This window comes from Papio anubis, chromosome 16 (genome assembly GCF_008728515.1).
Source record: "Papio anubis isolate 15944 chromosome 16, Panubis1.0, whole genome shotgun sequence".
Taxonomy (NCBI): domain Eukaryota; kingdom Metazoa; phylum Chordata; class Mammalia; order Primates; family Cercopithecidae; genus Papio; species Papio anubis.
Window position 1 is genome coordinate 44,805,116 of NC_044991.1, and position 21,805 is coordinate 44,826,920.

General features: G+C 38.2%; 1 protein-coding gene across 14 annotated transcripts in view; it reads left to right on the forward strand.

Annotated features, from left to right (window-relative positions):
* TASP1 (taspase 1) overlaps positions 1-21,805 on the forward strand; it is a 260,524-nt gene that overhangs the window by 30,213 nt on the left and 208,506 nt on the right. The window contains exon 1 of one of the 14 annotated variants that reach the window (XM_021921246.2): positions 8,696-8,719. The exons of 12 other annotated variants lie outside the window; for them this stretch is intronic. The gene's annotated coding sequence lies outside the window, so the exon portion shown is untranslated. Of the gene's footprint in view, positions 1-8,695; positions 8,720-12,638; positions 12,760-21,805 lie in introns of those variants that run through there. One more of the 14 variants, XM_021921245.2, reaches the window with a different exon arrangement.

The following is a 21,805-nucleotide window of genomic DNA, read 5'->3' on the forward strand; positions in this document are numbered from 1 at the left end:
TTGAATATATTAACATGTGCCTGTAGCCATTTGTGTATTTTTTTTGGTAGAAATGTTTACTTAAGTCTGTTCAAGTCTTTTGCCCATTTTCAAATTGCCTTTTTTGGGTTGTTATTGAAATTTGGAGATCTTTATATAGTCTAGATACTAGACTGTTGTACTTTTCTGTAAGTCTGAAATTGTGTCCAAAAAAAAAAAAAGGAAAAATAAATTGTAACTACTGCTATAGTTTTCTTTTTAATAAAAGCCCTCTTACCATCCCCAGTACTCCCATCACTTACCTGTTTTATTTTTTCACTCTCTTGTTTACTTCTGATATGTTATCTAATGTATTTAATTTCTTATTGTTTGTCTCCCTTGGCTAGAATTGAGGCTTCATGTAGGTAAGAATGTTTTTCTGTTTCGTCCACTGCTATATCCCCATGGTTTCGATCAAGGATTGGCCAACTATGGCCTGAAAGCCAAATCTGGGCAGATGCCTGGTTTTGAATGGCCTGCAAACTAAGAATTATTTTCACTTTTTTAAATGGTTGAAACAAAATCAAAAGAAGAATAATATTTCATGACACCAGAAAAGTATATGAAATTCGTATCTCAGTATCCATATATGAAGTTTTATTGGAACACAGCCATACTTATTCATTTGTGTATTTTCTCTGGCTGCTTTTGTGCTACAGTGGGAGAGCTCAGTAGTAGCATTGTCTGTGTGGCCCACGAAGCCTGAACTAGTTGATATATCTTGCCTTTTACAGAAAAGATTTGCCTGGTACATTGGTGCCCAATAAATCTTTGTTGAATTAATGACTCTTAACCTATACTACCACAGAGGAATCTAAATTGGAAATCTTTTAACCATTCAGTTCTTGAAAATTTGAACTTAATTGGCTGCTAAACAACAAAAAAAATCCCCCAATGATTTTTTTTGATCAGTAATACAGTTTCATTGGCCTCCATTCATCTTGGAAATGAAAACTGATGTTGAGATACCAGAAAATTAGTAATTCTTAGAGTAGTGCTAGCTAAGATAGGCATATTATACAAGTTTTACTAGTGTTAGTTTGAAAAAGAGTATAATGACATGGAGTACATATCCTGTTTTTGTAACTCTTTTAAAAAGATGCAAGAAAGTTCATTTCAAAAGCTTTTCCCCCACCTTTCTTGGGTTTTGAAGGTTAAAATACCTGCTTATCAATGAAGTTAGTAATTAAAATGATTTTTTTTTTTTTTTTTGAGACGGTCTCACTCTGTCGCCCAGCTGGAGTGTGCAGTGGTGCAGTCTTGGCTCATTATAGCCTTTACCTCCCAGGTTCAAGGTTCAAGTGATTCTCCTGCCTCAGCCTCCTGAGTAGCTGAGATTACAGGCACCCGCCACCACGCCTGGCTAATTTTTGTATTTTTAGTGGAGATGGCATTTCATCATGTTGGCTGGACTGGTCACAAACTCAATTAAAATGATTTTGATAGGACACTCAATTTTCAACAAGAGTTATATATTCTACTTTATTTCATGTATCTAATGATGTGTTTGTTGAATTTGCACTTGACCGACAGAGTGTGAGTACTAACATATTAGTAATTTCCTGTTAATGTCTGACTTCTTCTTAAGGGAAGATTGGAAATTGGATAAACATAAATCATCTTATATAAAAATGATTTTATAATGTGCCAGTCTAGTTTTTGTACAACATTTGAAAACTAAATTGTTTGCATCTGTAAGAGCTGTTAATAGAGGTCTCATAATAGATCCTCAGAGGTACAGTATACCTGGAGCCTTGCAAACAGTTCTTTTATTATTTTATGCTTTCAGCGAAGGACATTTAATGGGTAATACAAGGTGTGGTTTATAGTGAAAGAGTAATACTTTGCAGATCTTTGCCTTGGCTTGGGGTTCCAAAATTTCATTAATAGGAAAGGGTTTCCATGTCGTTGTGGGAGAGTAGCTCCTGACTTGCTTCTTGGCCTTTCTGCCCTCTCTTTGCTGCATTGATTAGTCAAAGAGTGTCTCACTTTTTAAAGCCGTGTCTCCTTGAAAAGTTATGAGTAAACTTAAAATATATTTTGCTTTTAGAATTCCAGTTTTTAGAAACAGAAAATACTGTTGCATAAGTTTGTTAGTTTCTCTTGTTTTAATCATGAAAAGATTAGATTCTTAACACTCCGCTACATTTTCCTGACATTTCTCTATAGGAGCAATCTGTAAGAATTAATAAGTATCAGCTTGCTTAAGAGGCTATAGCTCACAATAATTACTCTGTTTATATCTAGTCACAATTAACTGCTATTCATTCATTCTGCAAATACTTATTGATTACCTACCTGCCATGTGCCAGGCATTGCCTTGCATATTGGGATATAGCACCTAAAAAGACAAATTCTTATATTTAAGGGGCTTACATTCTATTTGGAGAGGTAGACAAACAAAAATCATGTATAATGTTAGATAGTGGAAAGTGCCATAAAGAAGAATAAAATAGAGATAAGAGAATGGTTGGGAATGGCTGGGGAAATGCTATTCTAGATAAGTCAGTAAGGGAAGGACTCTGATAAAGCTGGGTTTTGAACAGAGACATGAATGAAATGGGGAGAGAGCCATATGAAGATGTTGGGGAAGGGAGTTCTTGTTTGTTCAGAGGGTAAAGTACCCCACTGTCCCTTCATATTCCACTTCATTCTTCTTTGTAATACTAATCACCATGGGACCTCAGGTATTCATGCATACATGTACATGCATCTTTACACACACACACACACACACACACACACGCACACACACACATGCAGTCTATGTTTATGGGCCCTCTTCTTTCACTAGAATCTCTCACCAAGCTCAGCATCTCAAAGGAATGAATGAATAATAGATGCAACAGCCCTGAGGTAGGGGTGTTCTTGGTGTGCTCAGGGAATCGCAGTGTGGGTTGGAGTGTGGTAAGGGAGAGGAATGCGGGGAGTAAGTTGGAAGAGGGAGAGAAGGGTCAGATCATGCAGGGCCATGTAAATGTTGAAAATTAGGACTTTGGGTTTTATTCTAAGTGTGATGGGAAAATATTGTAGGTTTATGAACAGAAGAGTGACAGAGTCTGACAGATTTTAAAAGGATCACTGGCTACTTAGTGGACATGATTATTAATTATGCAAAATGAGTTACATCAGAAGATCAGATGACCACTTAAAATATTTATGTATATTATTTTATTTATTTTTCTTTTTTCCTTTTTTATTATACTTTAAGTTCTAGGGTACATGTGCACAATGTGCAGGTTTGTTACATATGTATACATGTGCCATGTTGGTGTGCTGCACCCATTAACTCGTCATTTACATTAGGTATATCTCCTAGTGCTATCCCTCCCCTCCCCCTACCCCACGACAGGACCCGGTGTATGATGTTCCCCTTCCTGTGTCCAGGTGTTCTCATTGTTCACTTTGCACCTGTGAGTGAGAACACGCAATGTTTGGTTTCCTGTTCTTGCGATAGTTTGCTGAGAATGATGGTTTCCAGCTGTATCCATGTCCCTACAAAGGACATGAACGCATCCTTTTTTATGACTGCATAGTATTCCATGGTATATATATGTGCCACATTTTCTTAATCCAGTCTGTTATCGATGGACATTTGGGTTGGTTCCAAGTCTTTGCTATTGTGAATAGTGCCGCAATAAACATACATGTGCATGTGTCTTTATAGCAGCATGATTTATAATCCTTTGGGTATATACCCAATAGTGGGATGGCTGGGTCAAATGGTATTTCTAATTCTAGATTCTTGAGGAATTGCCACACTGTCTTCCACAATGGTTGAACTCGTTTACAGTCCCACCAACAGTGTAAAAGCGTTCCTATTTCTCCACATCCTCTCCAGCACCTGATGTTTCCTGACTTTTAAATGATTGCCATTCTAACTGGTGTGAGATGGTATCTCATTGTGGTTTTGATTTGCATTTCTCTGATGGCTAGAGATGATGAGCATTTTTTCATGTGTCTGTTGGCTGCATAAATGTCTTCTTTTGAGAAGTGTCTGTTCATATCCTTTGCCCACTTTTTGATGGGGTTGTTTGTTTTTTTCTTGTAAATTTGTTTGAGTTCTTTGTAGGTTCTGGATATTAGCTCTTTGTCAGATGAGTAGATTGCAAAAATTTTCTCCCATTCTGTAGGTTGCCTGTTCACTCTGATGGTAGTTTCTTTTGCTGTGCAGAAGCTCTTTAGTTTAATAAGATCCCATTTGTCAACTTTGGCTTTTGTTGCCATTGCTTTTGGTGTTTTAGTCATGAAGTCCTTGCCCATGCCTATGTCCTGAATGGTATTGCCTAGGTTTTGTTCTAGGGTTTTTATGGTTTTAGGTCTAACATTTAAGTCTCTAATCCATCTTGAATTAATTTTTGTATAAGGTGTACGGAAGGGATCCAGTTTCAGCTTTCTACTTATGGTTAGCCAGTTTTCCCAGCACCATTTATTAAATAGGGAATCCTTTCCCCATTTCTTGTTTTTGTCAGGTTTGTCAAAGATCAGATGGTTGCAGATGTGTGGTATTATTTCTGAGGGCTCTGTTCTGTTCCGTTGGTCTATATATCTGTTTTGGTACCCGTACCATGCTGTTTTGGTTACTGTAGCCTTGTAGTAGAGTTTGAAGTCAGGTAGCGTGATGCCTCCAGCTTTGTTCTTTTTGCTTAGGACTGTCTTGGCAATGCAGGCTCTTTTTTGGTTCCATATGAACTCTAAAGTAGGTTTTTCCAATTCTGTGAAGAAAATCATTGGTAGCTTGATGGGTATGGCATTGAATCTATGAATTACCTTGGGCAGTATGGCCATTTTCACGATATTGATTCTTCCTATCCATGAGCATGGAATGTTCTTCGATTTGTCTGTGTCCTCTTTTATTTCATTAAGCAGTGGTTTGTAGTTCTCCTTGAAGAGGTCCTTCACATCCCCTGTAAGTTGGATTCCTAGATATTTTATTCTCTTTGTAGCAATGGAGAATGGGAGTTCACTCATGATTTTGCTCTCTATTTGTCTGTCATTGGTGTATAGGAATGCTTGTGATTCTTGCACATTGATTTTGTATCCTGAGATTTTGCTCCAGTTGCTTATCAGCTTGAGACTTTGGGCTGAGACTATGGGGTTTCTAAATATACAATCATGTCATCTGCAAACAGGGACAATTTGACTTCTTCTTTTCCTAATTGAATACCCTTAATTTTTTTCTCTTGCCTGATTGCCCTGGCCAGAACTTCCAACACTATGTTGAATAGGAGTGGTGAGAGAGGGCATCCCTGTCTTGCGCCAGTTTTCAAAGGGAATGTGTCGAGTTTTTGCCCATTCAGTATGATATTGGCTGTGAGTTTGTCATAAATAGCTCTTATTATTTTGAGATATGTCCCATCAATACCTAATTTATTGAGAGTTTTTAGCCTGAAGGGCTGTTGAATTTTGTCAAAGGCCTTTTCTGCATCTATTGAGATAATCATGTGGTTTTTGTTGTTCGTTCTGTTTATATGCTGGATTATGTTTATTGATTTGCATATGTTGAAGCAGCCTTGCATCCCAGGGATGAAGCCCACTTGATCATGGTGGATAAGCTTTTTAATGTGCTGCTGGATTCAGTTTGCCAGCATTTTACTGAGGGTTTTTGCATCAATGTTCATCAGGGATATTGGTCTAAAATTCTCTTTTTGTGTTGTGTCTCTGCCAGGCTTTGGTATCAGGATGATGTTGGCCTCATAAAATGAGTTAGGGAGGATTCCTTCTTTTTCTATTGAATAATTTCAGAAGGAATGGTACCAGCTCCTCCTTGTACCTCTGGTAGAATTCGGCTGTGAATCCTTCTGGTCCTGGACTTCTTTTGGTTAGTAGGCTATTATTGCCTCAATTACAGAGCCTGTTATTGGTCTATTCAGGGATTCAGCTTCTTCCTGGTTTAGTCTTGGGAGAGTGTATGTGTCCAGGAATTTATCTATTTCTTCTAGGTTTTCTAGTTTATTTGCATAGAGGTGTTTATAGTATTCTCTGATGGTAGTTTGTATTTCTGTGGGGTTGGTGGTGATATCCCCCTCATCATTTTTTATTGCATCTATTTGATTCTTCTCTCTTTTCCTCTTTATTAGTCTTGCTAGCGGTCTATCAATTTTGTTAATCTTTTCAAAAAACCAGCTCCTGGATTCACTGATTTTTTGAAGGGTTTGTTGTGTCTCTATCTCCTTCAGTTCTGCTCTAATCTTCGTTATTTCTTGCCTTCTGCTAGCTTTTGAATGTGTTTGCTCTTGCTTCTCTAATTCTTTAATTGTGATGTGAGGGTGTCAATTTTAGATCTTTGCTGCTTTCTCTTGTGGGCATTTAGTGCTATAAATTTCCCTCTAAACCCTGCTTTAAATGTGTCCCAGAGATTCTGGTATGTTATATCTTTGTTCTCATTGGTTTCAAAGAACATCTTTATTTCTGCCTTCATTTCGTTATGTACCCAGTAGTCATTCAGGAGCAGATTGTTCAGTTTCCATGTAGTTGAGTGGTATTGATTGAGTTTCTTAATCCTGAGTTCTAATTTGATTGCACTGTGGTCTGAGAGACAGTTTGTTATAATTTCTGTTCTTTTACATTTGCTGAGGAGTGCTTTACTTCCAACGATGTGGTCAGTTTTGGAATAAGTGCGATGTGGTGCTGAGAAGAATGTATATTCTGTTGATTTGGGGTGGAGAGTTATGTAGATGTCTATTAGATCTGCTTGGTGCAGAGTTGAGTTCAATTCCTGGATATCCTTGTTACCTTTCTGTCTCGTTGATGTGTCTAATGTTGACAGTGAGGTGTTAAAGCCTTCCATTATTATTCTGTTGGAGTCGAAGTCTCTTTGTAAGTCTCTAAGGATTTGTTTTATGAATCTAGGTACTCCTGTATTGGGTGCATATATATTTAGGATAGTTAGCTCTTCTTGTTGAATTGATCCCTTTACCATTATGTAATGGCCTTCTTTGTGTCTTTTGATCTTTGATGGTTTAAAGTCTGTTTTATCAGAGACTAGGATCGCAACCCCTGGCTTTTTTTGTTTTCCATTTGCTTGGTAGATCTTCCGCCATCCCTTTATTTTGAGCCTATGTGTGTCTCTGCACGTGAGATGGGTCTCCTGGAAATAGCAAACTGATGGGTTTTGACTCTTTATCCAATTTGCCAGTCTGTGTCTTTTAATTGGAGGATTTAGCCAATGTACATTTAAGGTTAATATTGTTACGTGTGAACTTGATCCTGTCATTATGATGTTAGCTGGTTATTTTGCTCGTTATTTGATGGAGTTTCTTCCTAGCATTGATGGTCTTTACATTTTGGCAGTTTTGGCAGTGGCTGGTACCGGTTGTTCCTTTCCATGCTTAGTGCTTCCTTCAGGAGCTCTTGTAAAGCAGGCCTGGTGGTAACAAAATCTCTCAGCATTTGCTTGTCTGTAAAGGATTTTATTTCTCCTTTGCTTATGAAGCTTAATTTGTCTGGATATGAAATTCTGGGTTGAAATTCTTTAAGAATGTTGAATATTGGCCCCCACTCTCTTCTGGCCTGTAGAGTTTCTGCCGAGAGATCCGCTGTTGGTCTGATGGGCTTCCCTTTTTGGGTAACCTGACCTTTCTCTCTGGCTGCCCTTAACATTTTTTCCTTCATTTCAACTTCGGTGAATCTGACAATTATGTGTCTTGGAGTTGTTCTTCTCGAGGAGTATCTTTGTGGCGTTCTCTGTATTTCCTGAATTTGAATGTTGGCCTACCTTGCTAGATTGGGGAAGTTCTCCTGGATAATATCCTGCAGAGTGTTTTCCAACTTGGTACCATTCTCCCCATCACTTTCAGGTACACCAATCAGATGTAGATTTGGTCTTTTCACATAGTCCCCTATTTCTTGGAGGCTTTGTTAATTTCTTTTTACTCTTTTTTCTCTAAACTTCTCTTCTCACATATTATTTTAAATTATTTAAATTTATTTATTTTTTTTTTTTAGGGAAGGGTCTCGTGCTGTTGTCCAGGCTGGAGCGCAGTGGTGCAATCATAGTTCACTGTAGCTTAGAGCTCCTGAGCTCATGTGGTCCCCCTGACCTCCCTCCAGAGTACCTGGGACTACAGGCATGCACCCTCATGCCCAGCTATTTAAAGTAAAATTTTTGGAGAGATCGGTCCTACTGTGGTACCCAGGCTGGTCTTGTACTGCTGGTCTTAAGTGATCCTCCTGTCTCACCCTTGAAAAGTGACTTTATTATTTATAAGGGGCAAGTTAGTATATAGGCTGATTAGTTCATGTCAAGTAATAGGCATACTACTTTTTTTGTCAACTTTATTGGAGTATAATTTACATGCAACAAAATTGATCAGTGGTAAGTGTACAATTTAATGAGTTTTGACAAATACATACAATTGTGTAACCACCAGTACAATCATGATATATAACATTTCCATTACCCTCAAATTTTCCTCATACCTATCCAGTGAATCCTCTTCATCAGTGGCCCCTGGCCACCATAATCTGCTTTTTGTCATGATAGTTCAGTCTTTTTTAGATTTTATTCTAAATAGAATTATACAATTTGTGATCTTTTGTGACTGGCTTCTTTCACGTAATGCTTTTGAGATTCACCCATATTGCTGGGTGTATTAGGAATATATATATGTCTTTATGTAGACTTTATGTGAATTTATGTGAACATATGCTTTCATTTCTCACAGGTAAAATACTTAGGAGTAGAATTGCTGAGTCTGTGGTGAGTGTATGCTTAACTTTAAAGAAAACTGCTAAACAATTTGCAATTTGCGTTCTCACTAGCAATGTATATAATTCATTCAGATTTCCATAGATCTGCAGTTTTGCCAATACTTAGTTTTGTCAGTCTTTTAAATTTTAGTCATTTTAGTGGTTATATAATGGTATCTGGTGGTTTTAATTTGCATTTCCCTAATGACTACTGTTAATGAAATAATTATTTATGACCCTTGTGAAAGGTGGTAAGGCATACTTTTTTCAAGGGAGGAACTATTGTGACAGCTGTAGGAACCACTGCTGTATTAGTTGCTTTTGCATTGCTATAAAGGAATACCTGAGGCTGGATAATTTATAAAGAAAAGAGGTTTATTTGGCTCTTGGCTCTGCAGGCTGTACAAGCATCTGTCATCAGCTCAGCTTCTGGTGAGACCTCAGGAAGTTTAAAATAATGGTGGGAGACAAAGGAGGAGTTGGTATATCACATGGTGAGAGAGGCAGCAAGAAAGAGAGGGAAGAGGTGGCAGGCTGTTTTAAACAACCAGATCTCACATGGACTCATACAGTGAAAACTAACTAATTGCTGTAAGAAGAGCACCAAGCCATTTATGAAGGATCCGGCCCCATGACCCAGATACCTCCTACTAGGCCCACCTCCAACATTGGAGGTCCCATTTCAGCATGAGATTGGAAGGAGACAAAACATCCAGACCATATCAACTGCTATGGGATTTTCCAGTGAGGAAGAGAGATTGGGCTCAATTCTGAATACAGCATAGACAAGTGACAATTTATAGCTAAAAAGCTGGGTGAGTGTCAGTGGATGGAAGATTACCAAGAGGAAACATCACAGGTAAGGGGAGATTCTGGCTAAATCGACATCGACCTAACAGAATTCTTGCTGGAGACAGACCACAGTGGTGAGATGTCACTTGGGGGATAGTGGAGAATGAGGAATCTGATTAAATATTGAGGATGACCAGATATCAGGGGTGGGAGTATCTTGTCAGACTGATTTAGCAAGATTCTTATTAAAATTGAACAGTGCAGAGATAAACATGGAAGTCCAAAAGTCTAGCCCAGTTGAAAAATAGTTCAGGGGAATTTGAGTAGAGTTTGGTCAATAAGAGACACTTTATGGCTAATGATGCTAAGTGTGTTTTCATGTGTTATTTGCAATCTGTGTAAAACTGCCCCTTAAAAACTTTGGATTGTCTTACTGCATTGTATGGATTTTTAAAAATAAATTCTGGATAGAAGTCCTTTAAGAGATAATATGTTTTATAAAATCTTTCTTCCAGACTGTGGTTTGATTTTTCTTTAATAAAACTTATTTATTTTCATTTTTTTGAGACAGGGTCTTGTTGTGTTTCCCAAGCTGGAGAGTGGTGGCATGATCATGGCTCACTGCAGCCTCCACCTCCCAGGCTCAATCGATCCTCCCACCTCAGCCTCCAGGGTAGCTGGGACTACATGCTTGTACCACCATGCTTGGCAAATTTTTGTGTATATATATATATATATTTTTTTTTTTGTAGAGACTGAGTTTCAATCATTTTTCTCAGACTGGTCTTGAACTGCTGGATTCAAGCTGTCTGCCCCCCTCGGCTTCCTAGAGTGTTGGGATTAGGTGTGAGTCACCGTGCCTGGCCCATTTTTCTTTTTCTGAGATGGAGTCTCACTTTATCTCCCAGGCTGGAGTGCAGTGGCGTGATCTCAGGTCACTGCAACCTCCACATTCCGAGTTCAAGCAATTCTCTGGTCTCAGCCTCCAGAGTAGCTGGGATTACAGATGCATGCCACCATGCCCAGCTGCTTTTTGTATTTTTAGTAGAGACGGGGTTTTACCGTGTTGACCAGGCTGGTCTTGAACTCCTGACCTCAGGTGATCCACCTGCCTCAGCCTCCCAAAGTGCTGGGATTACAGGCATGAGCCACTGTGCCTGGCCCCATTTTTCTTTAATAAACTTATTTTATAACAGTTTAAAGATTTACAAAACAATTGTGAAGATATTTTAGAGCGGGGATTCGTAACCCCAGGGTCCCGAACCGGTATCAGTCTGTGGCCTGTTAGGAACTGGGCCACACAGTAGGAGGTGAGTGGTGGGTGAGTGAGCATTACCGCCTGAGCTCTGCTTCCTGTCAGATCAGCAGTGGCATTAGATTCTCATAGCAGCAGGAGCCCTATTGTGAACTGCGCATATGAGGGACCTAGGTTGCATGCTCTTTATGAGAATCTAATTCTTGATGATCTGCGGTGGAATAGTTTCATTCTAAAACCATTCCCCACCCATCCATGGAAAAATTGTCTTCCATGAAACTGGTTTCAGTGGTGCCAAAAAGGTTGGGGACCTCTGGTTTAGAGAATTCTCATATGCTAATATCCAGTTTCCCTAATTAGCATCTTAATTAGCAGGTACATTTGTCGTAATTAATGAACCTATGGTGATACATTATTAACTGACATCCATACTTCATTCATATTTTCTTAGTTTTTGCCTAATGTCTTTTTTCTCCTCCAGGATTCCATCCAGGATACCACATTACATTTTTAATTGTCATGTTTCTAGGATTCTCTTGGCTGTGACAGTTTCTCAGACTTTCCTTGTTTTTTGTGACCATAACCTTTTTGAGGAGTACTAGTCCAGTGTTTTGTGGAGTGTCCCTCAATTAAGATTTGTATGATATTTTTGTCATGATTACAATGGGGTTATGGGGTTTTAGGTGGAAGGGCTTAGAGATAAATTTTCATTCTCGTCATATGATATCAAGGGTACATATTATGACCATGACTTATTGCTGTTGATGTTGACTTCTGTCACATGCCTTACACAGTGTAGTGTTTGCTGGGTTTTTCCACAGTAAAGGTATTCTTTATTCGCCCTACACATTTACTGTATTCTTCAGAAAGAAGTCAGTATACATACCTCACACTTAAGGAATGGAGAATTATGCTTCACCTTTTTGAGCATGGAATAGCTAATATTTTTGGAATTCTTTTGCAAAAATTTTCTTTTTCCTCCTATTTATTTATTCATTCATTCAGCAATGAATCTATATCAGTATGGACTCATGGATATTTTATCCTTTTAGTTGTAGTCTAATACTGCTTTATTTATTTTGTTGCTCAAATTGTTTCTGCTTTGGCCATTGGGAGCTCTTTCAGTTGGCCCTTGTGGCCCTTTGGTATATCCCCATCATTGTGAGTTCTTTTTTTAAATTTTTGAACACTTCCTTACTTTCCGGTAGTATAAGATGCTCCAGGCTTATTTCTTTTTTTTTTCTTTTGAGAGTGTCTCACTCTGTTGCCCAGGCTGGTGGAGTGCAGTGGCATGATCACAGCTCATTGCAACCTCAGCCTCCCAGGCTCAAGCCATCCTCCCACCTCAGCCTCTCAGTAGCTGGGACTACAGGTGCCTGCCATCACGCCTGGTTAATTTTTGTATTTTTTTTTTTTTTTAAAAGATGGGGTTTCACTGTGTTTCCCAGGCTGGTCTGGAACTCCTGAGCTCAAGTGATTCTCCTGCCTGGGCCTCCCAGAGTGTTGGGATTACAGGCGTGAGCCACTACACCTGGCCAGGCTTACCTTGTACATTTCTTGCCTCAGTCCTAGAATCATCCATTTCTCCAAGTAATACTTTTACCTTATTGGAGAACAGTATTAGAATCCAAGGCTTGGGTGCTAGGTGTGCTCATTGGAGTATCATTGTTTATGGGGCCTCTCAGCTGACAGAGCAAGGAAATACATGTTTTTGTACTAACCTATGTATATATGTATGTGTGCGTATACATACACATATTTATGTATATGTATAATGGCTTGCTTTTTCTTAATAATTGCTTTTTAACAGTAAAAAAGTAATTAATAAAATTCAATTATTTTTTTCTTGTATAATTTATGTTTTTCTGTGTAAGAAATCCTTGCCTAATGTAAGGTCACAATACTTTATCCTATTTTTTCTTTTACAGTGTTTATAGTTTTAACCCCTACATGTAGGTGTATGGTCCTTTTCAAAAAGAATTTTTCCTGAATTCTAGTGTGAGGTAAATGTCTTTTATTTCCTTTGTATATTTTTCTAGTACAATTTCTTGAAAATATTATTCTTTTTCCATTGAATTGCCTTGCCACCTTTAGCGAAAATTGACCATTTCTCTGTGTGTCTATTTCTGGACTCTATTCCATCTCTTTCATCTATATATGTAAATTTATGTCAATAACACACTCTTGAAATCTTGAAATCAGGCAACGTGAGTCCCTACATTTCTTTTCCAGAGATTTCTTTGCTATCCTGGTTTCTCTGCGTTTACATAAGTATTTTAAAACTGACTTGTCAACCTTTACAAGAAGAGAAAGACTGTTGGAATTTATATTGGGATTATATTAATATCGGAATTTATATTGTGTTGAACCTGTTGATCAATTTAATAATACTGAATTTTCCAGTTCATGAACATAGTTTTTATTTCCATTTATTGAGATTTAAAAAGTATCTCTCAAGATTATTTTGTGGTTTCCAGCGTACAGATCTTGTATATATTATGTTTATTCCCAAGTATTTCATGTTTTGCTGCTATGATAATCGGTATTAAAAACATTTAATTTCCAATAGTTTGTTGCTACCATATAGAAAAAGTTTTTGTTTATATATTATCTTGTAGCCTATGAGCTTACTAACTCAGTGATTCACTTAGCTTGTTTTTAAAATATAGACAAACAGATATAGGAATAACTGTTTGTTTTTCATAAATAAGTTTTTATGTGGTTGAGAAAGTACCCTTCTATTCCTTGTTTTCCAGGATCTTTTTTTTCTTTTTTAAAATCATGAATGGATGTTGGATTTAATTAGCCTCTTTATCTGTATCTACTGAGATGATCATATGGTTTTTCCCTTTTTCTCTTAATATGGTGAATTACATTGATTTTTTTAAAAATTACACTTTAAGATCTATAGTACATGTGCACAACATGCAGGTTTGTGACATAGGTATACATGTGCCATGTTGGTTTGCTGCACCCATCAACTCGTCATTTACATTAGATATTTATCCTAATGCTATCCCTCCCCTAGTCCCCCACCACCTGACAGGCTCTGATGTGTGATGTTCACCGCCCTGTGTCCAAGTGTTTCATTGTTCAGTTCCCACCTATGAGTGAGAAAATGGTGTGTTTGGTTTTCTGTCCCTGTCATAGTTTGTGAGAATGATGGTTTCCAGCTTCATCCATGTCCCTGGATGAACTCAGTCTTTTTTATGGCTGCATAGAATTCCATGGTGTATATGTGCCACATTTTCTTAATTCAGTCTATCATTGATGGACATTTGGGCTGGTTCCAAGTCTTTGCTACTGTGAATAGTGCCAAAATAAACGTACGTGTGCAGGTGTCTTTATAGTAGCATTATTTATAATCCTTTGGGTATATACCCAGTAATGGGATCACTGGGTCAAATGGTCTTTCTAGTTCTAGATCCTTGAGGAATCGCCACACTGTCTTCCACAGTAGTTGAACTAATCTACCTTCCCACCAACAGTGTAAAAGTGTTCCTGTTTCTCCACATCCTCTCTAGCTTGTGTTCTAATTGGTGTGAGATGCTATCTCCTTGTGGTTTCGATTTGCATTTCTCTGATGGTTAGAGATGATGAGCATTTTTTCATGTGTCTGTTGGCTGCAAAAATGTCTTCTTTTGAGAAGTGTCTGTTCATAGCCTTTGCTCACTTCTTGATGGAGTTGTTTTTTTCTTGTAAATTTGTTTAAGTTCTTTGTAGATTCTGGATATAAGCCCTTTGTCGGATGGGTAGATTGAAAAAATTTTCTCCCATTTTGTAGTTGGCCTGTTCGCTCTGATGGTAGTTTCTTTTGCTGTGCAGAAGCTTTTTAGTTTAATTAGATCCCATTTGTCAATTTTGGCTTTTGGTACCATTGCTTTTGGTGTTTTAGTCATGAAGTCCTTGCCCATGCCTATGTCCTGAATAGTATTGCCTAGGTTTTCTTCTAGGGTTTTTATAGTTTTAGGTCTAACATTTAAGTCTTTAATCCATCTTGAATTAATTTTTGTATAAGGTGTACGGAAGGGATCCAGTTTCAGCTTTCTACATGTGGCTACCCAGTTTTCCCAGCAACATTTTTTAAAAAGGGAATCCTTTCCCCATTTCTTGTTTTTGTCAGGTTTGTCAAAGATCAGATGGCTGTAGATGTGTGGTATTATTTCTGAGGGCTCTGTTCTGTTCCATTGGTCTATATCTCTGTTTTGGTACCAGTACCATGCTGTTTTCGTTACTGTAGCCTTATAGTATAGTTTGAAGTCAGATAGTGTGATGCCTCCAGCTTTATTCTTTTTGCTTAAGATTGTCTTGGCAATGTGGGCTCTTTTTCAGTTCCATATGAACTCTAAAGTAGTTTTTTCCAATTCTGTGAAGAAAGTCATTGGTAGCTTGATGGGGATGGCATTGACTCTGTGAATTACCTTGGGCAGTAAGGCCATTTTTCATGATATTGATTCTTCCTATCCATGAGCATGGAATGTTCTTCGATTTGTCTGTGTCCTCTTTTATTTCGTTAAGCAGTGGTTTGTAGTTCTCCTTGAAGAGGTCCTTCACATCCCTTGTAAGTTGGATTCCTAGGTATTTTATTCTCTTTGTAGCAATGGAGAATGGGAGTTCACTCATGATTTTGCTCTCTATTTGTCTGTCATTGGTGTATAGGAATGCTTGTGATTTTTGCACATTGATTCTGTATCCTGAGACTTTGCTGATGTTGCTTATCAGCTTAAGGAGATTTTGTACTGAGATGATCGGGTTTTCTAAATATACAATCATGTTATCTGCAAACAGGAACAATTTGACTTCTTCTTTTCCTAATTGAATACCCTTAATTTTTTTCTCTTGCCTGATTGCCCTGGCCAGAACTTCCAACACTATGTTGAATAGGAGTGGTGAGAGAGGGCATCCTTGTCTCGTGCCAGGTTTCAAAGGGAATGCTTCCAGTTGCCCATTCAGTATAATATTGACTGTGAGTTTGTCATAAATAGCTCTTATTATTTTGAGATACGTTCCATCAATACTTCGTTTATTGAGAGATTTTAGCATGAAGGGCTGTTGGATTTTGTCAAAGGCCTTTTCTGCATCGATTGAGATATTGAGATAATCATGTGGTTTTTGTTGTTGGTTCTATTTATGTGATGGATTATGTTTATTGATTTGCATATGTTGAACCAGCCTTGCATCCCAGGGATGAAGCCCACTTGATCGTGATGGATAAGCTTTTTGATGTGCTGCTGGATTTGCTTTGCCAGTATTTCGTTGAGGATTTTTGCATCGATGTTCATCAAGGTTATTGATCTAAGATTCTCTTTTTCTGTTGTGTCTCTACCACGCTTTGGTCAATCAGGATGATGCTGGCCTCATAAAATGAGTTAGGGAGGATTCCCTCTTTTTCTGTTGATCGGAATAGTTTCAGAAGGAATGGTACCAGCTCCTCTTTGTACCTCTGGTAGAATTCGGCTGTGAATCCATCTGGTCCTGGGCTTTTTTTGGTTGATAGGCTATTAATTATTGCCTCAATTTCAGAGCCTCTTATTGTTCTGTTCAGAGATTAAACTTCTTCCCGGTTTAGTCTTGGGAGGGTATATGTGTCCAGGAATTTATCCATTTCTTCTAGGTTTTCTAGTTTATTTGCATAGAGTTGTTTATAGTATTCTCTGATGGTAGTTTGTATTTTTGTGGGGTCAGTGGTGATATCCCCTTTGTCATTTTTTGTTGCATCTATTTGATTCTTCTCTTTTTTCTTCTTTATTAGTCTCGCTAGCGGTCTATTTTGTTGATCTTTTCAAAAAACCAGCTCCTGGATTCACTGTTTTTTTTTTTGAAGGTTTTTTTGTGTCTCTATCTCCTTCAATTCTGCTCTCATCTTAGTTATTTCTTGCCTTCTGATAGTTTTTGAATTTGTTTGCTCTTGCTTCTCTAGTTCTTTTAATTGTGATGTTAGGGTGTCGATTTTAGATTTTTCCTGCTTTCTCTTGTGGGCATTTAGTGTTATAAATTTCCCTCTACATACTACTTTAAATGGGTCACCAGAGATTCTAGTACGTTATGTCTTTGTTCTCATTGGTTTCAAAGAACATCTTTATTTCTGCCTTCATTTCGTTATTTGCTCAGTAGTCATTCAGGAGCAGGTTGTTCAATTTCCATGTAGTTGTGTGGTTTTGAGTGAGTTTCTTAATCCTGAGTTCTAATTTGATTGCACTGTGGTCTGAGAGACAGTTTGTTGTGATTTCTGTTCTTTTACATTTGCTGAGGAGTCCTTTACTTCCAATTATGTGGTCAATTTTAGAATAAGTGTGATGTGGTGCTGAGAAGAATGTGTATTCTGTTGATTTGGGGTGGAGAGTTCTTTAGGTGTCTATTAGGTCTGCTTGGTGCAGAACTAAGTTTAAGTCCTGGATATCCTTGTTAACCTTCTGTCTCATTGATCTGTCTAATATTGACAGTGGGATGTTAAAGTCTTCCATTGTTATTGTGTGGGAGTCTAAATATCTTTTGAGATCTCTCAGGACTTGCTTTATGAATCTGGGTGCTCCTGTATTTGGTGCATATATATTTACGATAGTTAGCTCTGCTTGTTGAATTGATCCCTTTACCTTTATGCAATGGCTTTCTTTGTCTCTTTTGATCTTTGTTGGTTTAAAGCCTGTTTATTAGAGACTAGGACTGCAATCCCTGCTTTTTTTTTTGCTTTCTGTTTGCTTGGTAGATCTTCCACCATCCCTTTATTTTGAGCCTATGTGTGTCTCTGCATGTGAGATGGGTCTCCTGAATACAGCACACTGATGGGTCTTGACTCTTTATCCAGTTTGCCAGTCTGTGTCTTTTAACTGGGGCATTTAGCCCATTTACATTTAAGGTTAATATTGTGACGTGTGAATTTGATCCTGTCATCATGATGTTAGCTGGTTATTTTGCCTATTAATTGATACAGTTTCTTCATAGCATTGATAGTTTTTACAATTTGGCATGTTTTTGCAGTGGCTGGTGCCGGTTGTTCCTTTCCATGCTTAATGCTTCCTTCAGGAGCTCTTGTAAGGCAGGCCTGGTGGTGACAGAATCTCTCAGCATTTGCTTGTCTGTAAAGGATTTTATTTCTCCTTCGCTTATGAAGCTTAGTTTGGCTGGATACGAAATTCTGGGTTGAAAATTATTTTCATTAAGAATGTTGAATATTGGCCCCCACTCTCTTCTGGCTTATAGGGTTTCTGCTGAGAGACCCGCTTTTAGTCTGATGGGCTTCCCTTTTTGGGTAACCTGACCTTTCTCTCTGGCTGCCCTTAATATTTTTTCCTTCATTTCAACCTTGGTGAATCTGACAATTGTGTGTCTTGAAGTTGCTCTTCTCGAGGAGTATCTTTGTGGTGTTCTTTATATTTCCTGAATTTGAATGTTGGCCTACCTTGCGAGGTTGGAAAGTTTTCGTGGATCTTCAGGGTATCTTCAGGATAGTTGAGTGTTTTCCTGAAGAGTGTTTTCCAAGTTGGTTCCATTCTCCCTGTCACTTTCAGGTACACCAATCAAATGTAGACTTGGTCTTTTCACATTGTCCCCTATTTCTTGGAGGCTTTGTTTGTTTCTTTTTACTCTTTTTTCTCTATTCTTGTCTTCTCACTTTATTTCATTAATTTGATCTTCAGTCAGTGATATCCTTTTTTCCACTTGATCGAATCAGCTGTTGAAGCTCGTGCATGTGTCACGACATTCTTATGCCATGGTTTTCAGCTTCCTCAGGTTATGTAAGGTCTTTTCTACACTGTTTATTCTAGTTAGCCATTCATCTAACTTTTTTTTAAGGTTTTTAGCTTCTTGCGATGGGTTAGAATATGCTCCTTTAGCTCAGAGAAGTTTGTTATTACCAACCTTCTGAAGCCTACTTCTGTCAGTTCCTCAAAGTCATTGTCCATCCAGCTTTGTTCCGTTGCTGGCAAGGAGCTGTGATCCTTTGGAGGAGAAGAGTTGCTCTGGTTTTTAGAATGTTCAGTTTTTCTGCTCTGGTTTCTCCTCATCTTTGTGGTTTTATCTACCTTTGGTCTTTGATGTTGGTGACCTACAGATGGGATTTTGGTGTGGATGTCCTTTTTGTTGATGTTGATGCTATTTCTTTCTGTTTGTTAGTTTTCCTTCTAACGGTCATGTGCCTCAGCTGCAGGTCTGTTGGAATTTGCTAGAGGTCCACTCCAGACCCTGTTTGCCTGGGTATCACCAGTTGAGGCTGTAGAACAGCAAATACTGCAGAATGGCAAATATGGCTGCCTGATCCTTTCTCTGGAAGCTACGTCTCAGAAGGCACCCACCTGTATGAGGTGTCTTTCAGCCCCTACTGGGAGATGTCTCCCAGTTAGGCTACACGTGGCTCAGGGACTCACTTGAGGAGGCAGTCTGTCTGTTCTCAGAGCTCAAGTGCCATGCTGGGAGAACCACTGCTCTCTTCAGAGCTGTCAGACAGGGACATTTAAGTCTGCAGAAGTTTCTGCTGCCTTTTGTTCAGCCATGCCCTTCCCACAGAGGTGGGGTCTATAGAGGTAGTAGGCCTTGCTAAGCTGTTGTGGTCTCCGCCCAGTTCAAGCTTCCCAGTCACTTCGTTTACCTACTCAAGCCTCAGCAATGGCAGATGCCCCTCCCCGCGCCAGACTGCAGCCTTGCAGATTGATCTCAGACTGCTGTGCTAGCAGTGAGCAAGGCTCCATGGGTGTGGGACCCACCAAGCCAGGCATGGGAGAGAATCTCCTGGTCTGCCAGTTGCTAAGACTGTGGGAAAAGCACAGTATTTGGTCAGGAGTGTCCCGTTTTTCCAGGTGTAGTCTGTCATGGCTTCCCTTAGCTAGGAAAGGGAAATCCCCTGACTCCTTGTGCTTCCTGGGTGAGGCGATGCCTCACCCTGCTTTGGCTCACCCTCCGTGGCCTCCACCCACCGTCCAACCAGTCTCAGTGACATGAACCAGGTACCTCAGTTGGAAATGCAAAAATCACCCATCTTCTGTGTTGGTCATGTTGGGAGCTACACACTGGAGCTGTTCCTATTCAGACATCTTGGAATGGAAGGCAATTTTTTTTAACTGTTAAATCAGCCTTGCATTTCTGGAATAAATGCTACTTGATTATGATGTATTATCATTTTTAAGTTAATTAAGGAAATTCTCTTCTATTCCTAGATTTCTGAGAGTTTTTAACATCGTGAATGGATACTGAATTATTTTTAGGTTGTTTTTGCATTAATTATTGATATGATCATGTGATTTTTCCTAGTCTGTTAATTGATTTTCTAATGTTGGACTAGTCTTGTATTATTGGGATGTATCTCACTTGGCTCTAATCTATTGTTCTTTTCATATATTGCTGAATTACATTTGTTAATATTTTGTTAAGGATTTTTGCACGTATATTCAAGAGGGATGATGTTCCTCATTCTGAAGAAATTTGTAGCATTCAGTGCTTGCTAGAAAAGAAGGGAGATCTGAAATCAGTTATTTAACCTATCATTTTAAGAAACTAGAAAAAGAGAAGAATGTCATCCAAAGTATGCAAAAAGAAAAAACAGTTAAAGATGAGAGTAGAAATCAATGAAATAGAAAACAGAAAGTCAACTAAATCAATAGTTAGGTTAGTTCTTTAAAAGATTAATAAAATTTATCAACATCAAGCCAGACGGATTAGGAATGTAAAAGAAGAGTGAGACATCACTAATATGAGCAATGAGAGAAGGGATGTTTTGATATATTTCTGGTAATATCTTCTAATATGCTTTTACTTTTAGCTATCTGTGCTTTTACAATTAAGGACAGTTTCTTGTAAAGTTTTCTGACAGTCAATGAACCTCTAATTCAAGTCCTTAGACAATTTGAATATAATGTAATTTTTTTTTTTTCTTTGAGACAGAGTTTCGCTTTCATTGACCAAGCTGGAGTGCAGTGGTGCTATGTCGGCTCACTGTAACCTCTGCCTTCTGGTTTCAAGTGATTCTCCTGCCTCAGCCTCCAGAGTAGCTGGGATTACAGGTGCCCACCACCATGCCCAGCTAATTTTTGTATTTTTAGTAGAGACGAGGTTTCACCATGTTGGCCAGGCTGGTCTTGAACTCCTGACCTCGTGATCCCCCTGCCTTGTCCTCCTGAAGTGCTGGGATTACAGGTGTGAGCCATTGTGCCCAGCTGAATTTAATGTAATTGTTGATACGGCTGCATATAAAGTGATCATCTTGTTATTTTCTATTCCTTTCATCTCTACTTTGTTCTTATTTCTTCTTCTTATGCTATCTTTTGAGGATTTTAAAAAAATGAACCATTTTTTCCTCCACTTTTATTCTATTAGCTCTACACTTCTTTTATTTTTTAGTAGTTGCCCTACCATTTGCAAAATACACTTTTGGATTATCACAATCTACTTTCAAATTATATTAATATTATAGACCTTCATGTGTAATGTCAGAAGCTTGTAACAATACACTTCATTCATTCCTCACAATCTTTGTGCTACTTGTGCCCTATAGTTTGCACTTGTATATGTTATAAACCCCATGGTACACTGTTACTATTTTTGCTTTAAACAATTATCATTTGAAGCACTTTGAAAATGAGATACAAGTTATTTATATCTTCCCACTTATTTAGAGTATTAATCATTTTCATTCTTTTGCATATCCCAGATTTACATGTGGTATCTTTTTTGTTTGATCTGTAGAATATCCTTTAACATTACTTATAGTGTAGGTTTGCTGGTGAAAAATTATCCCAATTTTTGTGTGCCTGAAGAAGTCTTTATTTTGCCTTTATGAAGACATTTTGTAGTTTTCTCAGTTTTTAGTTTGTTTCCTCTCTTAGTTCTTTAAAGAGATTACTCCATTGTCTTCTGTCTTGCATTGTTTCTGACCAGAAATCTGCTTTAATATTTTTGTTCATTTTCGCATGTGTCTTTTTGCTCTTGTTGCTGTTAAGATTTTATTACTGGTTTTCAGCATTTTGATTATGATGTACTCTGATGTATTTTTATTCATATTTCTTTTATTTGGGGATTGTTGAGCTTCTTGGATTTGTATGTTTATAGTGTTTATTA